This window comes from Protopterus annectens, chromosome 6.part0 (genome assembly GCF_019279795.1).
Source record: "Protopterus annectens isolate FY-2018-M chromosome 6.part0, PAN1.0, whole genome shotgun sequence".
Lineage (NCBI taxonomy): Eukaryota > Metazoa > Chordata > Ceratodontiformes > Protopteridae > Protopterus > Protopterus annectens.
In genome coordinates this window covers 630,335,060-630,362,195 of record NC_056737.1, presented here as the reverse complement: position 1 = coordinate 630,362,195, position 27,136 = coordinate 630,335,060, and positions in this window count along the sequence as shown.

The window sequence follows — 27,136 nt, the reverse complement described above, 5'->3', positions numbered from 1 at the left end:
TATTTACTTCTTTTTCCTCAGTAGGCCCTTCTTCAGTATTACTCTTCCTTTCATAATATTGACAGAAAACATAATACCCACAGACCTTTTATTATACACATCACCCACTTAATCATTCTCCTAATACTTCCTTTAATTCATAATTACCACACCAGTCTACGGTCTACATTTCTCTGACTATACTCTATTAAAATCTTACCCATTCTCCATCTCCATACTAAGGTATCACCCTCCCTGGCATTCCAGCAAGCCAGTCCTACTTTCATCTATTTTCTCCCTCATCTTACAAGGTATAATATCTATCCAGCTAATCCTTGCTGTCCCCTCTAATCCTACCAATGCATATCTCCTGACTCTATTCTCACAAGTCTCTCTTACTGATGTATGATGATTTACCTATGTGCTTACTATTGTTGGATGGGTAGTGCCTACATTACCTATCTTTCTAATATATTATTTATCCTGGAAATGTTCATTTCATTTGTATGCCTTTTTCTTTACACTGTTTCATATTTGGAAATTCTAAGTTCCTTTTTGCAAAGTTTATAAGTCTTTTGCATGATATTGTAAGCCTGTGTAAGCTTTTGTTGAAATTTTGTAAATTTAGGTATATGTATTAAGCTTTTTTTGTATATGTATTAAGCTTTTGTAGGGTTTTGGAACTGGAGCTTTTCTCCCCGGGCCTCCGCTGAAAAGAGATGTGTCCAGTCAGACTTTCTCAGTTAACAAATGTAAAATAAATAAAATAAAATAAAATAAATAAATAATAAATCTTCCTCCCTTCTCCTTTAACATATTTTCCTTTTCATGTAGTTATAAGTCCTATCTACCATGTTATCCTTCTGCATCTTCATGTCTCTGCTATTCATTTTATGTCACTTTACTACCTACCATGGTACTCCCACACTTTATTCACACTCACTTGCCCCTTTTGGGATGTACCTTACCAGACACCTTCAGCAACTGGAAAGACCCCAAAAGTACCTCACCAAGAGGATCAAAGGGCTCAAACAGATGCCATATGCTGCCCGGTTAAAGAAACTCCAGCTCTACTCAGTGGCATACTGCCTGTTCAGAGGCGATCTGTGCCTGACGTATAAAGCCATGTCCAACCCAGAATTAATGGACATGCTGCACCTCAGAAAATCCAAATCCCATCGAGCTACGCTCGAGACTTGAACCTCAGCACTGAAATAAATAGGACATGCTGGAGGGACAGATTCATAACCCAGAGGCTCCCTTCACTCTGGAATAAAATCCCAGTCCAGGTTAGGCAGAGTCCCTCATTGACTCTCTTCAAGAGGAATCTTGATGAGTGGATGGGAAATCGTAGGTTTACCCCGGGTATCACTTCTGTGTCACTGTTAGACAGAGGCACAGTATACTAACTTCGAAAAAGGGCATAGCAAAATAAATTTAAAATGGGTGGCGAAAGCCAAACACATTCTGGCTGGGCTTATAAATGCCCTAGGGCAGATAGCCTAGTATGAACCTATGAACTCACACACTACCAGCCACCCTACCTGTATTCAGGCTAAACCCGCCTTCACGTCTATTTCCTCAAATTTATTTAATGCCCAACCTATTCACCTTTTCAAATACAAAACATCTAAGCATTCAGTTCACTTTGACATTACCTGGAATAAATTTATATACTTTATAAAAAAAACTAACTAACTAACCAATCCTAATATTCTAGTCTCTAAAATCTGTCTTTGTGGTGACATCCATCCCAGCCCCAGCCACTCGGCCTCATCCATTTCACCACCCTCTGCCTCTAACCCCTATACAACACCACAAAACTTTTCCTTACTTCCTCTAACACTATTAGTGTTCTGAGCAAAGTTATAGACCTTACTAGCATGATTTCTTCAATACTCACCAGATATTACTGTCATTACCGAAACATAACTAAAGCCCCATATAAAAGATTCTGAAATTCTCTCCCCAGGCTACAATATAATTTAATGTGACAGACTACACAAAAAAGGGGGAGGCATTGCAATGCTATATAATAACTGTCTAAGTTTCTCACCCCTCAAAACTAACATACCAACCTTCCAAAATGTAGACCTTATTTCTCTTCCCCATGTTAATAAATATAAGAAGCTTTGTACAGGTGTTCTCTCCATCCCACTAAAGAATAATATTAGCTTATTAGAAGAAATTCTTTGTTAGTTAACTACAAACATTACTACTGAAACCATTATCTTAGACAACGTTAACATCAACTGAATATCTTTGACATCTAACACCCTGACTAATAGTCTTAACTTGTATGTGTTCAGACAACTGATCTCTTCCCCTATTCAACTCGTTTCCCTTAGTGATCATCACCCTATATTCACCAATAGAGAAATCGCCCACCAGCTAAAAAATCATCAATACATAAATTCCCAAAAATCTTTCTAACTTTCATTGTGTTAGACTCAGTAATATACTAAAATCTGTCATCTAGTCTCCACACAAAACCCTAATCCTAGACGGAGCTTTCAACAAATTCAACAATATTTTTATTAATACATTAAATACATTTGCCCCTACCAGAAATAAAAGAGTAAAAAATACTCATATCCCCTGGCTGTCTTACTGTACAATCATTCTCATGCAAAAAAAGTGACAATGTATGGAGACAATGGCACAAAGATAAAACCCTTGAAACCTTACCTCTATAGAAGGAGTTGCACAATCTCACAAAGAAGCAAATTCACAGAGACAAAAAAAATATTGCTCTGACCCACAAATATTCATAGCAAAAAAAAAATGCTCAACCTGGCTCTTCTTCCTCACCAAACCCCTATTAGGATTTATTCCCCCCCCACAAACAGCTACCAAATTGAACATTTTCTTCATCAAGATCATAGCCTGTCTTACCTCTAGCTCTCCTCAACCATTTAATCTACCGAAAAACTCTACTAGTCCTGACATCCATGTCTTCAGTCTCCAAACTGTGTCCACATCATATGTTAGAGTTAGTAAAGAAACTTAAACCATGTTCTCCTTCTGCTGATGATCTCCCTTCTGAGTACCTTAAGCTCACTGCAGACTCTATAGCATACCCAGTTTCAATTATCATTAACAGATATATTCAAGATTGCCACGTCCCAGCTCTATTGAACAAATGATTCATTATTCCCCTCCATAAAGGAGGTAGGTCCTCTGAAATCTCTAACTTTGGGCCAATTGCATTCTTGTTTTCCCTTTCTAAGTATATTCACAAGCAGCTCCTTCAGCACCTCTTACAAAGCCATCTCCTTACCCCAGCACAACAGTTTCGGACCATGTCATAGCAAAACTACAGCTCTCTTCAACTTTTCTGACACCATTAGAAAGGCTAGAGACCAAGGAAAGTGTATCGCCTCTCTTTTTCTAGATCTCTCAAAAGTGTTTGATAGTCTGTCACATGAGAAACTTCTGACTGAAATGTCCTGTCCAAGACTTTTCAAACCAGCTCAGCTATGGTTCTCTAACTGCCTGTCTAAAAGATATCAACCTGTCAAATGGCTCACTTTTTTCTCTTCTTTTCTTTAGTTAAAACATATGTTTCTCAAGGCTCTATTCTCAATCCACTGTTCCTTATTATTTTCATCAACAGCCTACATACCTCCTCTCAGCAAGCTTGCCTTATTCATTATGCAGAAGATTCAACTCTCATGTGCTCATCTGGCAGCCCACTACAACTGCAATCCATGGCACAAAGTGCCTTCAGCTCATTTCCTCTGTGGCTATATTAAAACCAGCTTTTACTTAATCCCAAAAAGGACTAAACTACTACTATTTTTACCTATGTCTCATGCCAGTTCTAAACGTAACCTCCACATTACCTCTCTAAACAATACAGTTATTGAAGTAATTACCCATACCAAATTGTTTGGAGTCACCATGGATGAGAACTTAAAATTTGATCTTCACACACAAAATTGTATTAAAAAATAATCCAAAGCTAAGTCTGCTATATAGAACAAAACTCTTTCTAGTAGAATCACCCTAGCTAACTCTTATTTTTACCCTCTGTTCTGTATGGCTCATGAATGTTGACTAACATCCAGGCCTCTCTTAAATCACAACAGGAGTGATGCTATAATAAGATAGTTAGATTTGCAGCTAACTTGCCACATTAAGGTCATCATTGCTCTGCAGTATGTGCTCTCAACTGGAACTCCCACATCAACTAGCCCACAAACAGTCTTCTAACCCATAAAACACTATATAACCCCTCTACTCCCCCTTCTACCGCCTCAGTACTCTACAATACAAAAACCTACTTGAAATCTATAAACCAAAAAAAAAAGTATGAGGCCAAATTTACTCACACTCTATATCCAAACTATGGAACTCTATCCCAAATTCCATCAGAACTATATCTAGCTTCCATGTATTTAAGTTCTCTCTCAAAGAATTTCTCACTAAGTCATATCTATGCCCATGCACCTCACCTGTATGATCTATACTAACAAAGACTTTACATTCTTTCTAACCTAACCCCTCATCATACTAAGTATGTATACCTTTCAACATGTGCCCTCTACTTTATCATTTTATTTTTATTTCTAGCACAGTAGACTATACTTCTAATACTTTTGTATATACTGATTACCATATTTAATAATTTTTTTATTTTATTTTTTTTTTATTTTTACATCACTGGTGTGTCCTCATGCTTTGTTGAATCTTATGTATTCCATTATCAAACTGTATGTAGGTATGTATTTATTTTTTTTTTAATTACATTTGTGTCGGTGTTTTATTTGATGTTATTTAACTCTCTGGAGCTTTTCTGCCCTGGCCTCCACTGAAAATGTTTTTTTATTACCCAGTCAGACTTTCCTGGTAAACAAATATCAATAAATAAATAAATGAATACACATCAGAAAAAGGTTTGACCTGATTTAACTGAATGTAGTTCTTTCTGTGACAAATAAATAGTATGTAGAGAAATGTCAGCTCCCTATTAAAATTTCAGCACTTGAAATGTCAAGTGCCAACATGATGAAAAAAAAAAGACCAAAACCACTGGAGAAGAACAAATCTTAAAGATCACTCTTCTCCTTAAAACTTAATTTTTGCAGGGGATTCAAGCCTCCCGCGTACCCCACACCCTCCAAACTTATATATATCAATTACAAGATTGCCATACCTCAGAGAAAAGGGAATATTCCAACAAATGTCATCTCAGACTTAGTATATTTAAGTCCAGTGTTTTGGCCATTCATTCTCCATATTTCGGGACTCACTTTAGCAGGTCCCAACATTTCAAATGGTCACCAAAATTCCACCATAATAAACATGCATTTTATGCATCAGAGTTAGTGTACCTTTGCTAGATGACCAGGGAGGGTCTCAACTGGATCCCAGGTATGGTTACTACAGAGATAGGGCAGTCTCATTTCGTACTGAAGGAATAAATACAGGTATCTCTTACAGAAGGCACAGTGATCAAATGCGAACCACAGTGAATGGGAAAGTCAGAAGTCCAAAGAACTGGGTACAAGTACCAAAAGGATTTAGTTTAACAATAAACCTTTATAGAGTGCTGAAAGCAAATTTAGACATTTTACGGGGGTCTGTAGTAATGAGCTATGAGCTTTAGGTTTTTGAGACAGCAATGCCAGAAATTAAATATTTTCAGAGGGTCAGCAACCACTCTAGCACATGACTTTGATGTGGCATATTAAGATTATGGACATTACCTACCTCAAAACATGGAACTAAACAGGCTATTTTACCCTGTAAATTACAGTTAAGGGTTTGCAGTCAAAAGAGGGGCATATTGAGCTGTGCCATTCAGTAAAAGTAGTTCTAATGTGTATCCAAAAAAAAAAGAGAGAGCTAAGTTGAAATATAAAATGCATCTATGCATGAACACAGTGTTCAGATAATAAAGGATGCCTAAAGCATATAAATGGCATCCTCATGATCTTTCTCAGTACAACGTGATAGAATTCCCCTTAATTTCACTGCATTTGGGAAGGATAGCATTGTTTTGTTCTGTGCGTACACATTGGAACTTTCTATATCCTTTCCTTATCTTTTGTTTTATATTTTTAAAAAGGGGTTATAACAACTATCTGTTTGCATAACATGAGCTTTGCTTAGAAACTGTTAGGGCTGATGTCTCCTTCTATTCACAATAACCTGTATGCTTGCATACACCTCATCATTTCTGTATTTTGCAGTTCTATAACAAACTGCAGTCACCTATTAGTTCCACTACATGGATTGCTGCATTTTGAAGCACTGTTTCTGTTTGCTCATATTTGAATATTTTCTTTTTCCCCTCAAATGTATAACAGAGAAAGAAAAAAGGTTAACAAATGAAAAAATAAACAAATACACAAATGAAAATAAATAAATAAAGTAAAATAATTAAGGAACTGAATGAATGTGAAAAGACTCTTTCACTGACATTTTGTTGACAGACATATTGCCTGCCTGGACATAGATGTTTTGTTTTATTTCACATTGGACTTGTCTGTTTTGCTTTCTAATTTATAGTTAACATAATTTCATTTTTGTGAACAAACATTGGGCATCTGTAATGTTTCTCTTTTACTGAAGTTACAAAGCATAAAAATGTCTAAACTTTGAGAAAACAGCTTAAATAGATATTTGTGAAAAGACTATACAGGCAATGCATATATTATCATATCCATAAGTATGCCATGATTTTACCTGACATAATTCTTTAGTTTGCAATGCATTCAGCAAAGTAAAAGACAATTACTCTTCTTTGCTTTTTGTTTACTTAACATAAATTACTTAGCAGTAGGAACAATTATTGTATTGCTTAGCATTAGGAAGGATTATTGTATTGCTTTTCTATCAGACATACAGTGTTGCTTACAAAATCTACATTATCACTGCTCAAGCCAGTAACTGTCTTTTTATGGTAATTTGGGGACTGTCTTTAATGTTTTATTCTGTTCTGATCATCTGCTAGAGTGGTAATAACTAATGGGATACATTATAAGCCTCCTGAGACGTTACGATTAATTAGGCACTTTCACGTGTTCATTACTATCTGATTTCTGCCTACAAGAAAAATATGCCTCACTGCATGTCCTGAGTTGCTTGACAGTAGGGATTATTTCAAAGCATATAGGGGAGGGAAATTGCTTCACAGTCTTAGAAGGCAGATAAAGGCATCACAGTTTTCAGGGCTATACATCAATGAAACGAAAAGAAATGAGTGAGATTATTAAAGATGCTATGACACTGAAAACCAAGAGAGAGAGAACGAAGAGGCTATGAGGCTAGATAATACTTTGGGCTTGCATGTTAGTTTCACATGATTAACAGTCGCTTCATACTAAATTAGTGTACTTACCTGCATCTTCTGTTACTCACAGAAGCAGGATCAGTCTGCAGACATACTGTCAATCTGATTTGATTTTGTCTGGTTGTAAGCGTAATCCTCTCAACCTCTTACATAAGGATTCTGGACAAAGCCAAAAATAACAGGGGGGGGCAAAGACCCAAAATCAGGGAGAGAGTTTAAATACAGGCTTTATAAACTTAGGGAGGTTGGCATAATGGTTAAGGTTTTTATCTTACAAACACAATGTGCAGGGTTTGATTCTCACATGGAGTAATTGGCTAGGCTTAAAATAGCTCACAAAGGCAGTTAGCCTAGTTATAATCTATGAATAACATCTTTTGCATTAGCATTAATTTTCTGAAGGATATGAAGTCTGAAACTCAAATATCTGTCATTATTTAATGACTTCACTCGAGTGATTTCCCAGAAAACTACACATTTGATGAGGAACAGACCAAAAGTGTAAGTCAAAAGTCAGGACATTCTGCAAAATTCTGGACAATTGAGAGAGATGATGAACATTCAGCTGCAGCAGTTTTTGTGGCATTATATTATTTATGTTAATAATTGTCAAAAGAGAGGTAAACCTTGGATTTCAGAACACTGGTTTAGAAAAGTTTAAAAAGTCAGATTCACTTATTAGAATGAAGTCTGACTTTTCAACCCATTGTATTTCTCTTCTGATTTTAAGTTTTATCTGGTTAAAACTGTAGTCCAGTTTTTTCCGATACTTATTCCTCAGTGTATGAATAGCAGATGTCCAGACCAAATGCACAGTCTCCAGTAGCTACTGCTTAATAAACAGTCAGGATTTTATTCAGTTCCTTTGCTGTAAGGCAACACTAGGCTACTGTATGTTTGCTTTATTTTTCATGCATGTACTTTGCTGTCCCTTAACATATCAGTCCAGTTTACTATTGGCATCTCAAAAGTGTTTTATAGAAAACAACTTTTGTAAAAGTATTTTCCATCATTATACAAATGGTACAGTGAAGAAATCATTTCAGGTGTTCAACTTACTTTACCAAAGACTAGATGACTATTAAAAAAATGCTAAAGCAATGCCTAACTTATTCTTATGTTATCTAAATCCTGACAAAAGTTCATGGTTTCCTAGATCCTTTTTTAGTTGTCTGTGACAGAGTAAAGTGTATTCTCCAGTGTACATATACATGTATGTATGCATGTATGTACGTGCACATGTCTGTATGTACCACATTCTTAAATATTTACATGTAAGGTGTGATGATAGGAGGTATTGTCAGCCATGCCAGGAGAAGCAGGGTAGTGGATTATTAACTTATGCCAGCACAGCTAGCTGGAATTTTGTAAAGAATTATATGTCATTTGTATATCAAACTGATTTGTACAGATGCTTGTGCTGAAAATGTATTTGTGAGGTTTTGCTTTTGTTAAAATGAATCAACATTGCATCCAACTGGAAGAAAAAGAAATGTGCATGCATTATTGTAACTGTTTAAATGTATACATTGTAACAGCATATTTTGGAAGAGCAGAGGTTAATCTTAATCCATCTGACTTTGCAAAATATATCTGAAGTTAAAATACTTTATGGGTTAAACCATAAAGATGTTATACCCAGTTTTGAATGGAGCCAGAGACACAATGTCTGTGCTATAGAACAGGTTGTAGTCCCTGTAGGAAGAGTGGAATGGTTTTATGACTTCAAGCAGGTGCACCACATCTGAGCAATACTCTCTCTATCTGTGTGTATTGTAGTACATAAGTGCTAAACCCTGGTGGCTTTTAGTGTTTGTGATAGTATGGGAACTAGAATATTAGTTGCTTTAAAAGATACGTGTATGATTTGTTTTTTGTTTGGAATGGTAGTAGGAATGGACTAGATGTGTTTTTAAACTATTTAAATAACAGCACTGAATTTTTATATTTTTCTATGGCGTTCAGATACTAGCATTAACTTTTTGGATGTGAGAATCTTTTTTGATGGTACTGAAATTCAAACTACTGTTTATAAAAACCTACACATAGGAATAAATTTTTACATCGAAACAGTATGCATGCACCACATGTGTTTAAAAGTGTCATAAAAGCTCAGTTTGTTAGAATTAGTAGACTTAATACTTCTATAGAAGAATGTAAGAAACAAATGCAGGAACTGAAAGATGAATTTATGGAGAGGGGTTATAATAGGGAGTCCCTAGATATGGAAATTGAATATGTCTTGAGCTGTAGAGATGATAGTACTAAACCTTATTTCTCTATGAACACAATGGAAGTACCTTTTATAACTAAGGAGACCAACATAGATGTAGGTAAGCTATATTTTGTTACAGCTTTTAACAGAGCTACCTCTGACGTAAGAAGAATTATTAATAATAACTGGTGTATGTTAACATCTCTACCTGCATTATGTCCCATAGTTGGCATGAAACCCAGTTTCTCATACAGAAACCATCAGAGTTTAAAGTAGAAGTTATGTTATAAAGATGTGTGTTAAGAACTGGGGGGGGGGGGGTAACACCAGCTAAATCTTGTACCTTTCCTTGCTTCAAATGTAGCTGTTGTGAAGTCATTAATATAAATAATACTTTACAACACCAAATAACTAGGAAAAATTACATATTTTCTGGCTTAGCAACATGTGTTAAAATGAATATAATATACCTGGCTACCTGTAATAGATGTCAGGCATTTTATGTTGGGAAATCTACCAGAAAACTGAAGGAAAGAATAACTGAGCGCCATTCAGAAATAAGAAGAAATATTGACACTAATTCCTTGGCTAAGCATATCAGTACATATGGAAATGCACATAAATTCTCTTTTAGGGTGATAGATAGAGTATGGAAGTATATACGAGGGGGAGATCTTAACAATAAGCTTGAGATGAAGGAATATCAATGGATAATATGCCTTTGTGCTGATGTATTACTAGGTTTAAACCAGACTGTTTCTTTAAAACCTGTACTAAGGTATAAACAAATGTGTTTGAAATAGAGTTCTGTGCTTCTGCAACTATTGTTTTTAACTAGGATTGATTGTTTAATTGAATAATTAATAGCTGTGTGATTTTTGATAATATATAGAAAATGGTTAGTAAGTGTTAGTATCTTATACACTGATGAAGGGTTTGTTTGACCTGAAAACCTTGTTTTATTAAACATTTGTTCAGTATCAGCTGCTTGGTTTGTTTCATACTGCAACCAAAATCAGATGATCAGATGTATGTGATGTCATTCTGTACAGTAATAATGTTTTATATTAGAGGAGACTGAAGTCTCAGGAGCATTCTGTATTCTATCCTGGATCTGACAAGGACAACTCACCCACATTATCTTGCCTTGCTCTGTTCAGTAAGTAGGAACGGTAATTCTTTTAGTCAATCAGGAATAGATAGTGAGACTAGCTAAATACTTTTTTCTATAACTGTGTGAAACATTCCATCTGTGTTATTTTTAATACTTCCTGTGTCTGAAACTCTGGTGTTTAATGTAAATATATATTTAGTATTTTCATGTCCTTTTATTATTTATTATTAAATATATTTAAACTTTTTATTGTGGCTGGTCCTTTTTAGAAAATATTTAATTTTGAGAGTATGTGCACATATTTATTTGGTGATAACTCTGGCCACTCTTGAAAGCCTTGCTGTTTGGTCAATATTACCATTTGCATTAATATTAATTTAGTGTAACTGGATACCCCTATAAGAGTCTTAAAGTAGCTTGCAGGGGTTCTTGTGGCAATCAGCAGGTGAATCTGTGCCAGCCTTTCCCAGGTGTGTGTGTTTATTTGTGTGTGTGTGTGTGTGTGTGTGTGTGTGTGTGTGTGTGTGTGTGTGTGTGTGTGTGTGTGTGTGTGCAAATCAAAACTCAAAGAGTATGTGTCAGCTGCTTGGTGTAAGGACACAAAGCACTGGTTTCACAGAGAGAATGACTCGACTCTAAGCTAAGCCAGTGGCAAGTCTTATTGGGGGACTGGACAGATGTAGAGGAGCCAGCCCCAGACTGAGTGTGTTCCCTGGGTGCTCTTAAGGGAAATTGTGCTTGATGCAGAGAGGTCTGCATCTGGAAATACTGAGCACATCCATTTTTATTCCAAGTGCACATCTCTCTCCAGTGTCAGTGGTGAGGATTCAGGCTCCTTGATTACTGACCCAGCTTGGGGACATCACATAAGGCATACATTTTAATACTGATACCAGTATTTGGATTTTCCACTTTGAACTTTCCACTCCTTAAAAAGGATGAAAGTACATATAACACTCACACCCATTGCTACCTTATGTCCTGAGAGAGAGAGAGAGAGAGAGAGATGTCTGGCAAAAGTGGTCAAAATTTACAAATGTTCTCATACGTTTTTGTGTAATCTCGAAGTTGGTATATATAATTAGCAGGGAGTGGGAGGCATGTGAGAAATGCAGAGGAGTTTTTCCTCTGCTAAATACAGTGTTTTTCTCTTTTTTTATCTTCTCATTTACATGCGGAGAGGATTTTCTTCACTCATGTGTACTGCCATGTCAACAGTTGGATTGTCAACCTTTTGACTTTTTTTCCATGTCAACATTTACATTGTCAACCTTTTGTGGATGGCTTTTTGACTTTAATGTTTGGGTTTGTTTTGATCATAGTGAGTACAGTCATAGGACAGTAAGATAGTACAAGATCTGAGATCACTATACCAGTCAGAGACACTCTAAATGTCAATTACTAATGTGTGATTTTAGAGTTTGTAAAGAAAATTCAAAATTGCACTGTCTCGAGTATTTCTATTTTCCCTGAGACAGACAATTATGATATAATGGTATACATATGTAAGTATCAGGAAGGAAGGAAGGAAGGGGTCACTGCCCCCTACATGGGGCTAAAGAGGAGCTTACCATTCAGAAAAACAGATGATTTTGGTGGTTGTATTACTTTATTATCTGTAGATTGGAGTTGAGTGACTCTGACAGTCACTAACCAATGTTCTGCTTCTTAATTATGGTTCCTTCAGAGTTTCATTACGAGCCATATTTTATATGTGTGTGTTTGTGAGTGAGTATAGTTCAAAATTTTGACACATCTAAATGTAGGCACTCATAATTTTGAATCCAAAATACTGTCAGTGTATTATGTTGGCACATCCAAATACAGACACTCAAAATGGGTACAAAACCCATCAATTTACACTAAAAATTCACTAAACTTAAACATGAAAATAAAAGAAACCATGCCAATACCATATAACATGGTTTACCTGAATAAGGATAGTGCTGTGGAGATGTTTTTTCTAAGGTAAGTTGCAGGGTTAAAGTTAGCACACATTAGCAAGGAGGACTGGAAGACATCAACTGGCTATAGACTGCAGGCAATCTGTTCACACAGCATACCTTGAACTTGCCAAACCATTCAGTAAAGCATAGCACATGGAAATGTAATAAAGGCAAACAAGTCTCTTACTTATTTCTAGACTTGTTTAAAGCCTTTGACCCAGTTTGTCACAACAAACTTCTACCTCAAATCTCCTCACTAGATTTCTCTCAGCCCACCCTTCTGTGGTTCAAAAGCTACCTGTCCAATAGGTATCAGTCAGCATAGCTCTTAACCAAGTAGGAACAAATCTCAACAGAATGAGGGACAAATCCAGAAATAATCAGGGAGACTTTTAAAATATTACTACTATTAATGTGAGACATTGACAGAATAAGAGAATGTGAATTGGTATACATTTTCTAAACTAAAATAAGTCTATAACTCTAATTGTTGTCATTATTTACTAAGTATAATTCACCTACTTTTCTCCAAAAGTCAAAGTTTTAGGAGAGACAGTGCCAAAATTGGGGACAGTAGAGTGGTTTGTCAGTTAGTAAAATGGTACTCCATGCTCACTCCTTACTTCCCACTCACCACTGGTATACCACAAGGCTGTATCCATCATCCCCTCCTTTAACATTTTCACCAACACCCTCTACACATCCACACAATAGGCCACCCTAATATAATATGCAGATGATTCTACTCTCATTTGCACATCTGACAACATGGTACACCTCCAAAAAATTACTCCAGAAGCTTTAACAGCCACTGAAACATGGCTTCATAACTCACAACTCATGCTCAAATCAAAAAAGACCAGACTACTACTTTTTCCTCCAAATCCTTCTCTCATGACAAAAAAATGAAGTCCTCTCTCTCTTGATAATACAACCATTGAAGTCACTTCTCATAGCAAATTATTAAGGGGTGATAGTGGATGATAATCTTACATTCAACCTGCATATACAAAATTGTATAAATAAAACCTCATCAAAAATTAGAGATGCTTTATAAAGCCAAAAACTTTCTCACCAATACAACTAAAACTACACTTGCCACTAATTATCTTCTCCGCACACTTATTATGCTACTCCCATCTTTATTAACCTCAGTAGAAAACAATGCAGACGTACCACCACAGACACAATAAAATCTGTGATTTAATAAAACTGTTAAAAGACAAAACAAATGAAGAGAACGTAGGATAAGCGCTTTTGCTAAAACCTGAAGGATCTGAAAGGAACTGTAGAAGATTTTACCAAAATGCTTATCCTACATTCTCTTCATTTGTTTTTTTTTTTTTTTTAAGAGTTTTATTAAATCAAAGATTTTATTGTGTCTATGGTGGTACGTCTGCATTGTTTTCTACTCTCGTTCTTTTTTGGCAAGACTACCTTCAACGGTGTGTATTTATTTTTTGTTTCATCTTTATAAAACTCCAGGCTTCACAAAAATTAAAACTTGAACAATGCCATAACAAAGTTGCTAAATTTGCAAGAAATACCCTTTTTAGTGCCCATTACTGTATATATTTGAAAAGTCAAAATTGGTTAGAACTGCCTCATCATAGGTTCATAGGTTCATAGGTAGGTACTAGGCTATCGGCCCAAGGGCCTACGTAAGCCTAGCCAACAAGGTTCCCTGGCTTACGCCACCCAAGAAAGTTATTTTCCTGTGCCACTATCGAGCAGAGACACAGAAGTGATCCCCGGAGTGTATTTCCTATTTCCCATCCAATCATCAAGATTTTTCTTGAAGAGTGCTAATGAAGAACTTTGCTTGACATAGAAGGGTAGCCTGTTCCAGAGTATGGGCAGTCTCTGGGATAGGAATCTATCCCTCCAGCATGTCCTGTTTATTGTGGTGACAAGGTTTAGGTCCCTAGAGCGTGTAGCTCGGAGGGATTGGGATTTCTTTAGGTGTAGCATATCCAACAGCTCTGGGTTTGACATAGCTTTATATGTTAGGCAGAGATCACCTCTGAGTAGGCGATATGCTACGGAGTAAAGCTGGAGTTTTTTGAGGCAGTCAGTGTAGCGAATTTGTTTGAGTCCAGTAATCATCTTTGTGAGGTACTTCTGTGGCCTTTCCAGCTGCTGCAGATGTCTTGTGAGGTACATTCCAAAAGAGGCGTTGTACTCTATAGTGGGTCTAATGAGTGTCGAGTAGAGGGGAACGATGACCTCTTTTTTCCTGGATGAGAACTCTTTTATGATGAGGTGTGCCACATAGAAGGACTTCCTGACTACTGTGGCGATATGACTATCAAAAGAGAGACTACTGTCCACCTGGGTCCCAAGGACTCTTATCAAGCATTCGGTGTTAAGTAGATTGCTGCCTATGTGGTAGTTCATGGGTACAGAGTTTTTACCAAAGGGGATTACACTGCACTTTTTGACACTGAGCTTGAGGCCGTGGCTCTGACACCAGGCATCTGTCTCAGAGAGGCCCTTCTGTAGGATGTTCACACCATTTGGGGACTTGACTATGGCTCCTAGTTTGCAGTCATCTGCAAACTTCATTAGCCAGAGGCCTTCTGTGTTAGCCTGTACTTCAGAGAAGTAGATACCAGGACGGATCCCTGTGGTACTCCACTTGTCACTGGTTTGAGGTCAGATTTGGAGTCTGCAACTTTTACAGTATGGGTTCTGTCAGTGAGCCAGTTGGCATCCCATCTTGTGACATAGGGATTTATGCCTAGTTTATTGAGTTTAGCTATAATTCCAGAATGGGGGATGGTGTTGAAAGCCTTGGCGAGGTCAAGATAGGCTGTGTGAACCACCTTACCCTCATCTACGGCTTTGGTGACTGCCTCAAAGAAGTCGATCAGGTTCAGGAGGCATGATCTGCCTTTCACAAACCCGAACTGGGTGGGATCCAGCATTTGGAGGTTACCAATGTCTTGTTTATGCTTTCCATGATGATACGTTCCATGGCTTTGCAGACCTGGCTCATCAGGTTAATAGGTCTATAGTTCCCGGGAACAGTGGTGGCTCCCCCTTTGTGGAGTGGGATAACTGTTGCTGTGCGCCATTCAGTGGGCACAAAGCCTGATGTGAGGCTATTATTGAACATGGTGCTTAAGTGGGGAGCCAGTTCATTCTGAAGTTCATGTAAAACGCAGCCTGGGATGTTGTCCAGTCCCATGGATGGTGTGTTTTTGGCTTTAGAGAGTGCAGCTTTCACCTGCGTAGTTGTGATTACAGGGACTCTGCATTCTTCCTGTATAGATATGGGCCCTTTAGTGGGTGAGGTGGGGGGGGGGTAAAGTTAGCACTGAACCTATCTGCCAGGATGTTGGCAATATCAGTTGGTTCTGTAATTTTCGTGCCTTTGTGCTGTAACTCAGAGCAGATCTGGGTGTTGCCATTGAGATTCTTGGCATAGCTATAGAATGCTTTGTGGTTGTCCTTGGAATTAGTGGCGATTTTGTTTTCATAGCTAGCTATGGAGGATCTTATAAGGGATTTCAGCTTCTTACTGAGGCTGACCAGGGAGCTCCTCCACTCATGGGATTTTATTCTCTTTTGCAACAGTTTCTTCCTTCTGTTGTACAGTTTTTTATGGCAGGGGACCACCAGATTGGCTTCCTTTTTTTGGAGCATAGCGTCTTGGTTCTGTTTGGGATAGCACGATCCATGCACTCATGTAAGTGCTTATAGAGTGCATTTGTGTAGGATTCAGCAGTTGTAACTGTATTTTCCACCTGCATGGGTGTCATGAAGTTCACTACTTCTGTCTTAAGAAGCATGAAGCTGGCTTTGGAGACATTTTTTACTGTGGTTTCCTTAATGGGGGGTGGGGGTGGGATGTGGATATCAAGGGTGATTAGCTTATGGTCAGATCGGACCAACGAGGAGTTGACTTCAGGTGTTCACTCATGTTGGTAATGACTAGGTCTAGGATATTGTTGCCGCTGGTGGGGGTGTGGATAAGTTGATCTAGGGCATTAGAGTTTATGAATTCCAGAAAGCGTTGCACTAAGGAGTTGGTATATGAGTAGTTTTCCCAGTTAATGGTGGGGTAGTTGATGTCGCCCATTATTTGGGTGTTTGGTTGAACCCTAATATTTTCCAGTACATCAAGAAAAGAGGAGTGGGAATCCTGGGGCATGGTGGGGGATCTGTAGCAAGCTACAATTTGGATTGCAGTTTTGCCAAGAGTTAGTTGCACTTGGATAACCTCGGATGCATTATGCTGAGCAACTAGCCTGGAGGTGTGGATATCCTTAATGAATATGGACACACCCCCACCTTTGGTGTTTCGGTCCAGGTTACATGGCCGAAAAGTGTGGTATGAGTTATAGCCTGGTAGTGCAGGGGTGCTCTCTGGAGCCTTAAACCAGGTCTCAGTCACTGCACAGATATCGATGTTCTCCATTTTAAGGAGTGCCTCGAGTGAGTGCATTTTGAAATTTAGACTTCTAACATTGAGTAGTATTACCCTCAGTTTTTGCTTGCCTGTTCCTGTTATGGTGGTGAATTTGTTACTTGATCCTGCCTGAAAAAGGCACTATAGGGGCAGCAAGAGCCTTAGCCAGTATCCAGAATCCCAGGGGCGACAGGTGCAGGCCATCTGTGGCAAAGCATCGTGGTCTGTCGACCATGTCATCCCAAGCAGACAGATACTGGATCCCCTTAGAATGACACCAGAAGCTTAGCCAATTGTTGAAGTCAATCATTTTGTCCTTGTACTGCGGTATCATTCTGGGTGATGGCAGAATGCTACTCAGGGCTTGGGTCATACTTGACTGGGCTACAAGATCGCAGAGCTCTTCCATGTCTCTTTTCATGTAGTCCAGGGAGGTACATCTCAGGTCATTCACGCCAACATGGACAATGACAGAGTCATATTTGTACTTGTTGTGGAGTGATCTGAATGCGTGGGTTATCTGGCGGATCCTGGCACCCGACAGGCAGCTGACAGTAACCTTCTCCTTGTTTAGTCTGGTGAATGGGACATCAGTGTGCCTGACTATAGAGTCACCTATGACTAGTGTGTTGGGCATGTTGTTTTGCCTTATTGGCTGTGTTTGAGAGGCACACTGAGTCTGTGGGCTATGTGTCATTTGGGTTGTGAAGGGGAATGAAGGTTGCTTGTGTTTCTGCTTTGGAGGTCTCTGTTGCTTAGGCAGATTATTATTGAGAGCCTCCGCAAAAGTTTTTGAGTTTCTATGTGTGGATTTTGGTGGTGTAGACGTAGTGAGACTATGTGATGAGTGTGGTGTGGTGCAAATGTTTACCATCTCGCTTCTTACCACCTATACAATTATCCAGCATCCATCTGCATGTCCAGCACTAAAAATCATTCTACACAACTGTTCCCAGTCAGTCATTCTTATTCAGTGACCAAAAACTCTATCTACAAACCTATCAAATCTACTGGGCATTGTCTGTACTCATACAAGGTTGCAAAGGCATGGAACTCCTTATCCGTATCCATCAGGTCAATATTCTCCCTCCCATCCTTTAAAACTATGCTGAAAGACTTCCTAGCTAAAATCTGGCTCTCTCCTTGCTCAAAACCAGGATAAACGGCATCCCTAAATGTAAACAAGTACCTTTTCATTGCTTATAGCTCCTTACTCTCCTATCTTCACTTACTTCCTTACTTCTATCAAATTCTCTTCCCTGACTTTCTCTCTAAATATGCCATAAGCCTGTTTTTCCCTCACTTCATTATTGCAGTTTCTGTTTGTATTAGACTAACTTACCTTTAATTTCTCCACAAACTGTCTAAAATTTCTCTAAATATTAAATGATTGTCATATAACTTGTATTAATTCTTAACCAATACTTTTATATTATGTCTAATTTGTTATCATTATTTAATTTAGATGTTTTTGTTTTATTTTTGAAGATTGTAAAATTATTACTGGTCTTAAAATGGTTTGTAATAATTTGGAGCTTTTTCTCTGGGCCTTCACTGCAAATGGGTTTCTACTTGGTCAGACTTTCCCAATAATCAAATGTCAATAAATAAATACATATACAAGCTGAAAGAACTCCAAACGGGCCCATATCAGGTTAGGTGGATAGCCAACTGGCTTAGGGACAAGTCTCACACAGTAAGAATGAGGGTTGCATACTCCAAGAGCATGAAGGTGACCACTGGAATCCCTCAGAGATCTGAGCTAGGACATCTATTACTCAGCATCTCTTTCTCAAAACTCCATATATCAGATGAGGATCTTTGGTCAGCAAAGTTAATGGATGATTGTAAACTGGGAGTGGTTGTTACATGCCCTATGACATACAAGCACTCCAGCCAGAGCTTAGTCTTGTCAATAGCTGATGTACTAAAAATTGGTTCAAGCTCAGTGCCAGAACATGCAACATTGTTGCATTTGGTACGCAACTCCTAGCTCTAACCTGAAATATAGAAAACGTACTGCTTCAAAATGAGAAGGTAGCAAGAGACCTGGGTACACAGGTGTATAACTCCTTCATGTTTGACCACCATATTGCAGCAGTGGTTAGGAAATCCTTTTACCTTGCATAGCTCAAAGCTAAAGATATTTCCTATAGATCAAAATATGTCCTCCTCTCCTTGTACCCCACAGTGATCAGTCCCATCATTAAGTATAATGCCCCCTTTGGGATGTATTGTACTAAGCATATCATGGGATGGAAAGACTCCAGAGGTCGTTAACTAAAAGATCATAAGCATAAAAGACCTGAGCTACCAAGAAAGTCTTGAGGCTTTATCTCCATATTCAGTATTATATAGAGCAATCTGTGCTTTGTTTATAAGGCTATAAGGGATCCAGTAAACCAAGAACTCATACCTCCAATAATCAAACAGTCCTACCAACACTAGAGACATAGACCTAAATAAACTCCAATAAATAAATAAGACTAAGTGGAGAGCTAGATTTGTCATACAATGCCCACCCCTTCTAGGGCAACAGATTTCCTCTCCAAGGTAAGAATTATGGAACATTGTCTACCTTTAAATAGGAGCTGGACATCTGAATAGGTATTCACAAATTCACCCCTAGTATGATTGGCCTGCTCCCACTAGAAAAGGGTGGCAAGGCCTAAGGGGGGGGGCACTGGCAAGACAGAAATAGTCTTATGGCTCAGTTACTTTGTACCTCCTATGATCATGTGATCATCTATCCAGATCCTACAACAGTTTCTTGACCATGAAATACCTCATGCTGAAACATATATTGGGAACCCAAAAACAGACCAAGAGAACATTGTGCAGATTCCATAAAAAGGTTCCCACCTGCTAGGTTTATTTGGTGCAGTGGACACCACCCATGCTACTGATGATGTTCCTGCATATGTAAACATATATGAATACTGCTTGTAAATTGCTAAGTGGTACTTAACCACAGAGGTTTTAAGAGTTGTGTGCATTTAATCCTGCTGGAAGCACTCTAGTGATGTGTATCAAGCCTTTGAAAGTGGCCTATTCCCTCAAAGTTGGCCAATGGTGATGATGGGCAACCCCTTCACACCAATGATGTTTACACTGATCTAATTATCGCAAACACATCAGATGGAATATAAGTAATGAGCAACCTGGAAGGGATGGGTTGTAACATCATAGAGCAGTGCGTATTTGCTGAACTCAGAATTCATTTCTGGTGGCTGTATGACTCTTGGGTCACCCGGCAGTACTCCCTAGGTAAGGCATGTTAGACCTGAATTCCCTTTTGCTTACCGTAGTACCTCTAACTCACACCACTCTCTCATCACATTCTCCAACCAGTGAATCCATACCCAAGAGGATGGTGTTTCACCACAAACATAAGAATCATTTGTTCAATAATAGTGAAATAACTGTGCACAGCATGTCTGTTACACAATGATAAACTAGCAACAATCAGCTACACCAGTAAAATAAGTAGAAGTTCACACTAAACTGCTGTAAAGATATGGCAGACACCTGATACATATGAACACTTTCTCATGTTAAATAAATTAATTTTATCTGAAAGCACTCAAATATAATGTGTCCCGTGTGTCTTTACAGCAGTTTATTATGAATTATTATTCAATGATCCAGCAAGTGTTTGGGTGGTATGCATATCAAATCATACTTACCAAAAATAAGGTCTAATGCATGAATCCAGGTCAGACGCATTGCAGTTTATATTAACATAAACTAAAATATTTTCTGCATCAGAACTGCCTTTTAATAATCTATTATGCAATCCAAAAATGAAACAGTCCTACCAACACTAGACCCAGTGACCTAAATATACTCCAGTAAATAAACACAGGCAGATTACACATGCACACCACAGAAAGCCAGGCCATTATGTTCCCCTAATCCATGGCTCACCATAGGAGTGCATTTGTGAAACTTGAAGTACCCACTTTCAGTTCTGTTATTTAAGTCTTACAATGCCCATCAGAGTATCTATCTGGAATGATGATTTAGAATCTGTCTGTGTCTTATATGGCACTGATGGAGCATCAGCAGCAACAGTGACTCCAGGGAGTCTAGGTGATGAATTACCCACAGATGGTGGTCTTTTGTAAAGGTGTCTGGTGCATGCTACTGATGTGGAATCCAGAGACTTAGCCTGTGATGTACCACTACCAACCAGCCTCTATGTGGTGCAAAGTAGATACACCAGCTGTGGCAGTGTACATGTGCTATGGCTACCACTGCCATGATGCTGCAGCAATGTGCCTATGATGTGGTTCCTATGGTGATGATGCAGCAGCAGTGTGCCTATGATGTGGATCCTACTGAGAAGATGCTGTAGCAGTGTGACTATGATGTGGTTGCCAATGCCATGATGATGATGCAGCAGTGTGCCTGTGATGTAGTTACCAATGCTATGATGCTGCAGCAGTGTGCCTGTGATGTAGTTACCAATGCCATGATGCTAGAACAGTGTGTCTGTGATGTAGTTACCAATGCCATGATACTGCAGCAGTGTGCCTGTGATGTGGTTACTACTGCCATAATGTTGCACCAGTGTGCCTGTGATGTGGTTCCTGCTGTGATGCTGCAGCAATGTACCTATGATGTAGTTACCACTGCCATGATACTGCAGCAATGTGCCTATGATGTGGTTCCTATGGTGATGATGCAGCAGCAGTGTGCCTATAATGTGGATCCTACTGTGATGATGCTGGAGCAGTGTGCCTATGATGTGATTACCAATGCCATGATGCTGCAACAGTGTGTCTGTGATGTAGTTACCAATGCCATGATACTGCAGCAGTGTGCCTGTGATGTAGTTACCAATGCTATGATGCTGCAGCAGTGTACCTGTGATGTGGTTACTACTGCCATGATGCTGCACCAGTGTGCCTGTAATGTGGTTCATACTGTGATGTTGCAGCAATCTGGCTATGATGTGGTTACCCCTGCAATGATGCTACAGCAGTGTGCCCATGATGTGGTTACCAATCCCATGATGCTGCAGCAGTGTGCCTGTGATGCAGTTACCAATGCCATGATGCTGCAGCAGTGTGCCTATGATGTGGTTCCTACTGTGATGCTGCAGCAGTGTGCCTATAATGTAGTTCCTACTCTGATGTTGCTACAGCAGTGTGCATATGAGGTGGTTCCTACTCTGATGCTAGAGCAATGCTCCCATGATGTGGTTCCTATGGTGATGATGCATAGTAAGATTTATTGTGTCACCCCCCCCCCCCCCAAGCAGCAGTAGTCAGCAGCTGCACAGGCTTACATACAGTACAGTTCGAGGTATGAACCTCCATGCACAAACTAGAACATTTTGTGTTAGACTGCTACAACAGTTAGGTAGCAGTTCCTTATGGCATGCTCTCTCTGCAGTCTATTGTTGTGCTCACACATTATAGTCAACTGCTAGATATTCCACTGTGTGGTTGAATTACTGCAGTGCTCTACCTATTTCAACCTGTCATTCTATACTTTCCTGTAACATGTCTGGAAGCTATGAGAGGGCATCACCATCAGCAGTATCCACACCAGCTGCAGCAGTGTGTCTATGATGTGGTTACCACTACCATGATGCTGCAGCAGTGTGCCTATGATGTGGTTCCTACTGTGATGATGCAGCAGCAGTGTGCCTATGATGTGGTTCCTACTGTAATGATGCTGAAGCAGTGCGCCTATGATTTGGTTACCACTGCCACCTATGATTTGGTTACCACTGCCATGATGCTGTAGTAGCATGCCTGTGATGTGGTTTCTACTGTGATGATGCTGCATCATTGTGGCTATGTTGCAGTTACTGTGATGCCCCTGCACTGGCCAGTAATCAAGGAGCCTCAGTCCTCACCAGTGGCAACAGTATGGAATGTACACACTGGAAGGATGAGAAGTACACACACAGTAATGTGCAATTTCTCTTAAGAGCACACAAAGATCACAGTCAGTCTGAGGCTGGTTTCTCCCTCTTTCTCCAGATCCCCAGTAAGACTCCCCACTGGCACAGCTATAGGGTTGCGATCTCAGCTGAGTGGCCAAACCTAGATCTCCAGTACCCTCTCTATCCAACCAGTGCTTTGTGTCACTGCCCAAGTAGCTGACACAGTCTTTGAGATTTGATTTACACACTCACACACACACACACACACACACACACACACACACACACACACACACACACACACACACACACACACACACTCTCTCTCTCTCTGTGTCTCTCTCTCTCCCTCCCTCTCTCCTGGGAAAGGCCGGCACAGGTTTACTAGCTATGCCCCCATTTGCCCAGACTATAAGCTAGTTCCAGCTGCCACTAGCCACACTTATCACCTACTTTAAGGCCCTTAGCAAAAGGTGTCCCATCCTACTGCATAATGTTACTATTAATCCAAATGGTAGTCTGACCAAGAGCAAGGCTATTTAGGAGTGGCCTGTACAATGTCACCATATAGATATGCAAGTACTCTAAGAGCTTAAATATCTCTAAACAGACCAGCCACAATTGAAAGGTTTAAATATATTTAATAATAAATAACAAAAACAAGACAATATTCAGTAAGAAATCAGTTACATCAGAGTTCAAAATCATAGGAAATATTTAAAACAACATTGCAGGACAGTCTCAAATAAATAAAGAAAAAATCTAAGCTATACTTTACTATATTCCTGTCTGAATCTAAAAGAGTTACTATGCCCTAAAAACTTACAGCAAGGCAAGTGCAGAAGGTAGTGAGCGAATGTTTCCAGTTGATGTTGTTAGGTCAAAGACAAAATACAAAATGTACAGTTTCTGAGAGCGTCCTTAAATTAATATCAAATATTATTGCTGGGTTAGCTTAGATGACATTACTTTTTGTCATCTGACTTTAGTTCCCAAGCTAAACACCCTTTGTCAGAAACTAACAGAATTTTAGCATCTCCCTGTGAAAAAATACATATCTTTCAGATGTTTACAGACCCTGGAAGTCATAAAACAATAAAACACTTCTACATCTCAAACCTAGTAGTTACTTCTCTTTTAAGACAATACAAAAAACTTCTAGCTCTAGACATTGTGTCTGCTACTGCACTGAAACTGAGAGATAACATCTCTATTGTTACGTGGTTATGAAACAATTTAATTTCAACTATTTTCTAAAGTTTTGCAAGTTAACGCTCTATGTTGTAGTTCCTGCTGTTAAAACATATACCTTTACATAGAACAATAGTATATATACATTTCTATCCTAATCCAGCAGGGTACACTCTGGACACATCCTTGAAGCTCAATACTGTACAAACCCTGTTCAACACACACTTCTGTACCAATAGTTTACTATACACATAGTATATAGTTCTAATACTTTTGTAAGACAACCATATGAATCATGTTGATATTCACAAATGACATAGGATTATTTACAAAATTCCAGATAGCTGTGCTGGCAGTATCACCTTCTGTCACACTTCTATATAAATCATATTAATATTCACAAATGACATATAATTATTTACAAAATTCCAGATAGCTATGCTGGCAGTATTTCCCTTTGTCACAGTTACCACTGCCATGATGCTGGAGCAATGTGCCTATGATGTGGTTCCTATGGTGATGATGCTGCAGCAGTGTGCCTATGATGTGGTTACCACTGCCATGATGCTGCAGCAGTGTGTCTATGATGTGGTTACCACTGCCATGATGCTGCAGCAATGTGCCTATGATGTGGTTACCAGTGCCATGATGCTGCAGGCATGTGCCTATGATGTGATTCCTACTGTGATGATGCTGCCACAGCAATGTGCCTAACATGTGGTTCCTACTGTGATGATCCTACAGTGGTGTGCCTGTGATGTGGTTACCACTGCCATTATGCTATAGCAGCTTAGTTGTTATCTGCATGAGGTGCAGACTGTACAGCCTCTGTTACAGCAGTGTGTCCATATTCTGGGATTGAACTACTATAACATGGACTTGGACCAACAAGGGTGTCCCTTCCCTGACCTACTATATCACGTGTCTCCAAAGCTGACACAGGAGGGATGATAGTGAAACACTCATTTATGCTTAAATGTACAGTTGGTTGGTCATCCTGGGCCCATGAGTCACCCACAGCGTGTGTCTAGTTTTCAGCAGATTCATCCTATATCATTATACTAACCTGTCTTTCAGTAAAAGGGGACTGTAGTTTCACAGCAGATTCAGCCATGACAGTAGAAACAGTAGCATTATCAGCAACATAGGCACTCCTAGACTCATGGGTATGCAGCAACAACTGTGGACACAGAAGATTAATAAAAACATGCAAAGTGAGATTTGATGTTGTACCCCCCCCCCCCCAAAAAAAAAAGATAAAATAACAAGCCTAGGCATTCCTACTATATCAGTTTGATGTTGCCTGGATGTATTTGGTTGTGCAGTGTCACTCCAACCTGATGAAAATTGCACAGCAGAGCCTATATATCTTCAGTAAAATTATAAACATATACAGAAAAAAATCAACAAATAATAATATCATATGAAAATCACTGTAACCTGCTCTCTTAGTTGCACCTACATCAACACATCATAGTATACCAGTCATTGATGCTTCTTGGACCAATGGCAATAACAACCTGTGATCTAATGTAAGATGTCAGTGTCTTTCCACTCTCCTGCAGCAAATAGCTGTCTTGTACATTCCTCACAGAACCGTCTTTCATATTTTCTATCTTTCTCCAACATTTAGTTGAGTCGTCTATGACCTCCAAGAACACTTGCAACTGCTTCTATCAATCTGCCATGCCTCAGTTCCTGGTTTGCCCCATAATCCTTCAAGAGAGATGTGTTTATAGAGCATTTAGAAAAAAAAGTCACCTGCTCACTATAGTTCACCTTTCTGTTTCAGCCATTTTTTACAAGAAAGACATGGTATGTAAGACAAAAATCTAGCTGACATCTTGTTATTTTCAGTTAACAACCAGAACACAAACTACATGAGTAATTTTCCCAGAGCAGCACATTACTTAATTGTATGCACAAAGGTAGCCCAGAAATACATAATACAATGCTGTAGCCACTGTAGCACCAATCATCACAATACTGTACAGCATATTACATACCCTATATTAAGCAACTGCTCAATCCAATTCAAGTTATGTAACTAAAATAACTTGCTAATTCCTTACATGGCTTGTACTGAAACCACAATCACTGGTCTTGAATGCCATGGTTGTACATAAAAAGACTGCGTATCAAAGCCTTTCAATGATGAACCCTATGCAAATGATATTTAAATACCCCTTAGTCAGCATTTATTTTTTTTCATGAATTCACCTATTTCAAATCATACACTCAATACTTTGTGTGAATAAACTGGTTTAAAATCGGGTTGCTGTCTCTTGTTCGAAAAATAACAGAGTTCACATAATGAATATAGTTAATGTGACAATCCTGTTTATGAGAGACATAAGGTTTGGTACCACTGACAAACAGTACATGATTGGCAGCTATGTGTTCCATCCTATAGGGACTGCCGCACATTCATCCATATAAGTTAGTATAACAGACAAGATAACAGTCTCATGGGTGAAGACCCTGAACACCTGTATGGAGAAAGTGGAATGGGAATATAATTGTTGGACATGTTGTGCTCTATTCTGTTATTTTGAGGGAATCTGGAGAGAAATAAGTGGGTCTATATTATTGTTGAACTTTTAGAAGTTCAAATGTCATATGGTCGACACCATATGATCGAACTTTTAAGAGCTGGAACGTTTCAACGGAGATTTACGTACAGTGCGGAATGGGAAGATTTCCCTTTTCTGCACTGTAGAGCAATCTTGGAGTTGGTATATTTAAAGAGCAGGGGTGTGGGGGTGCAGGGTGTCTTGCCCCCTGCTTAAACCATTCAGGTAGGTTTTTTCTTTGGTTTATTTTTTTTATTACATTTTCAAACTTTTAAAAGTTCGATCATATGATGTCGACCATATGATGTTCGAACTTTTAAAAGTTCGATTATGTAATATAGACGCAAAATAAGTCATGTCTTGACAGCCAACACATCCAGGCATGTGGAGTGTTGTAGACATAAGTGCTCTAACGGTGTCCTGGAGGCAGCCCAAAAGGCTGCACTGCCTCCAAAATGCTGTCTGCAGACATCCAGCCCCAGCCCTGAATAAATTTAAAGATCAG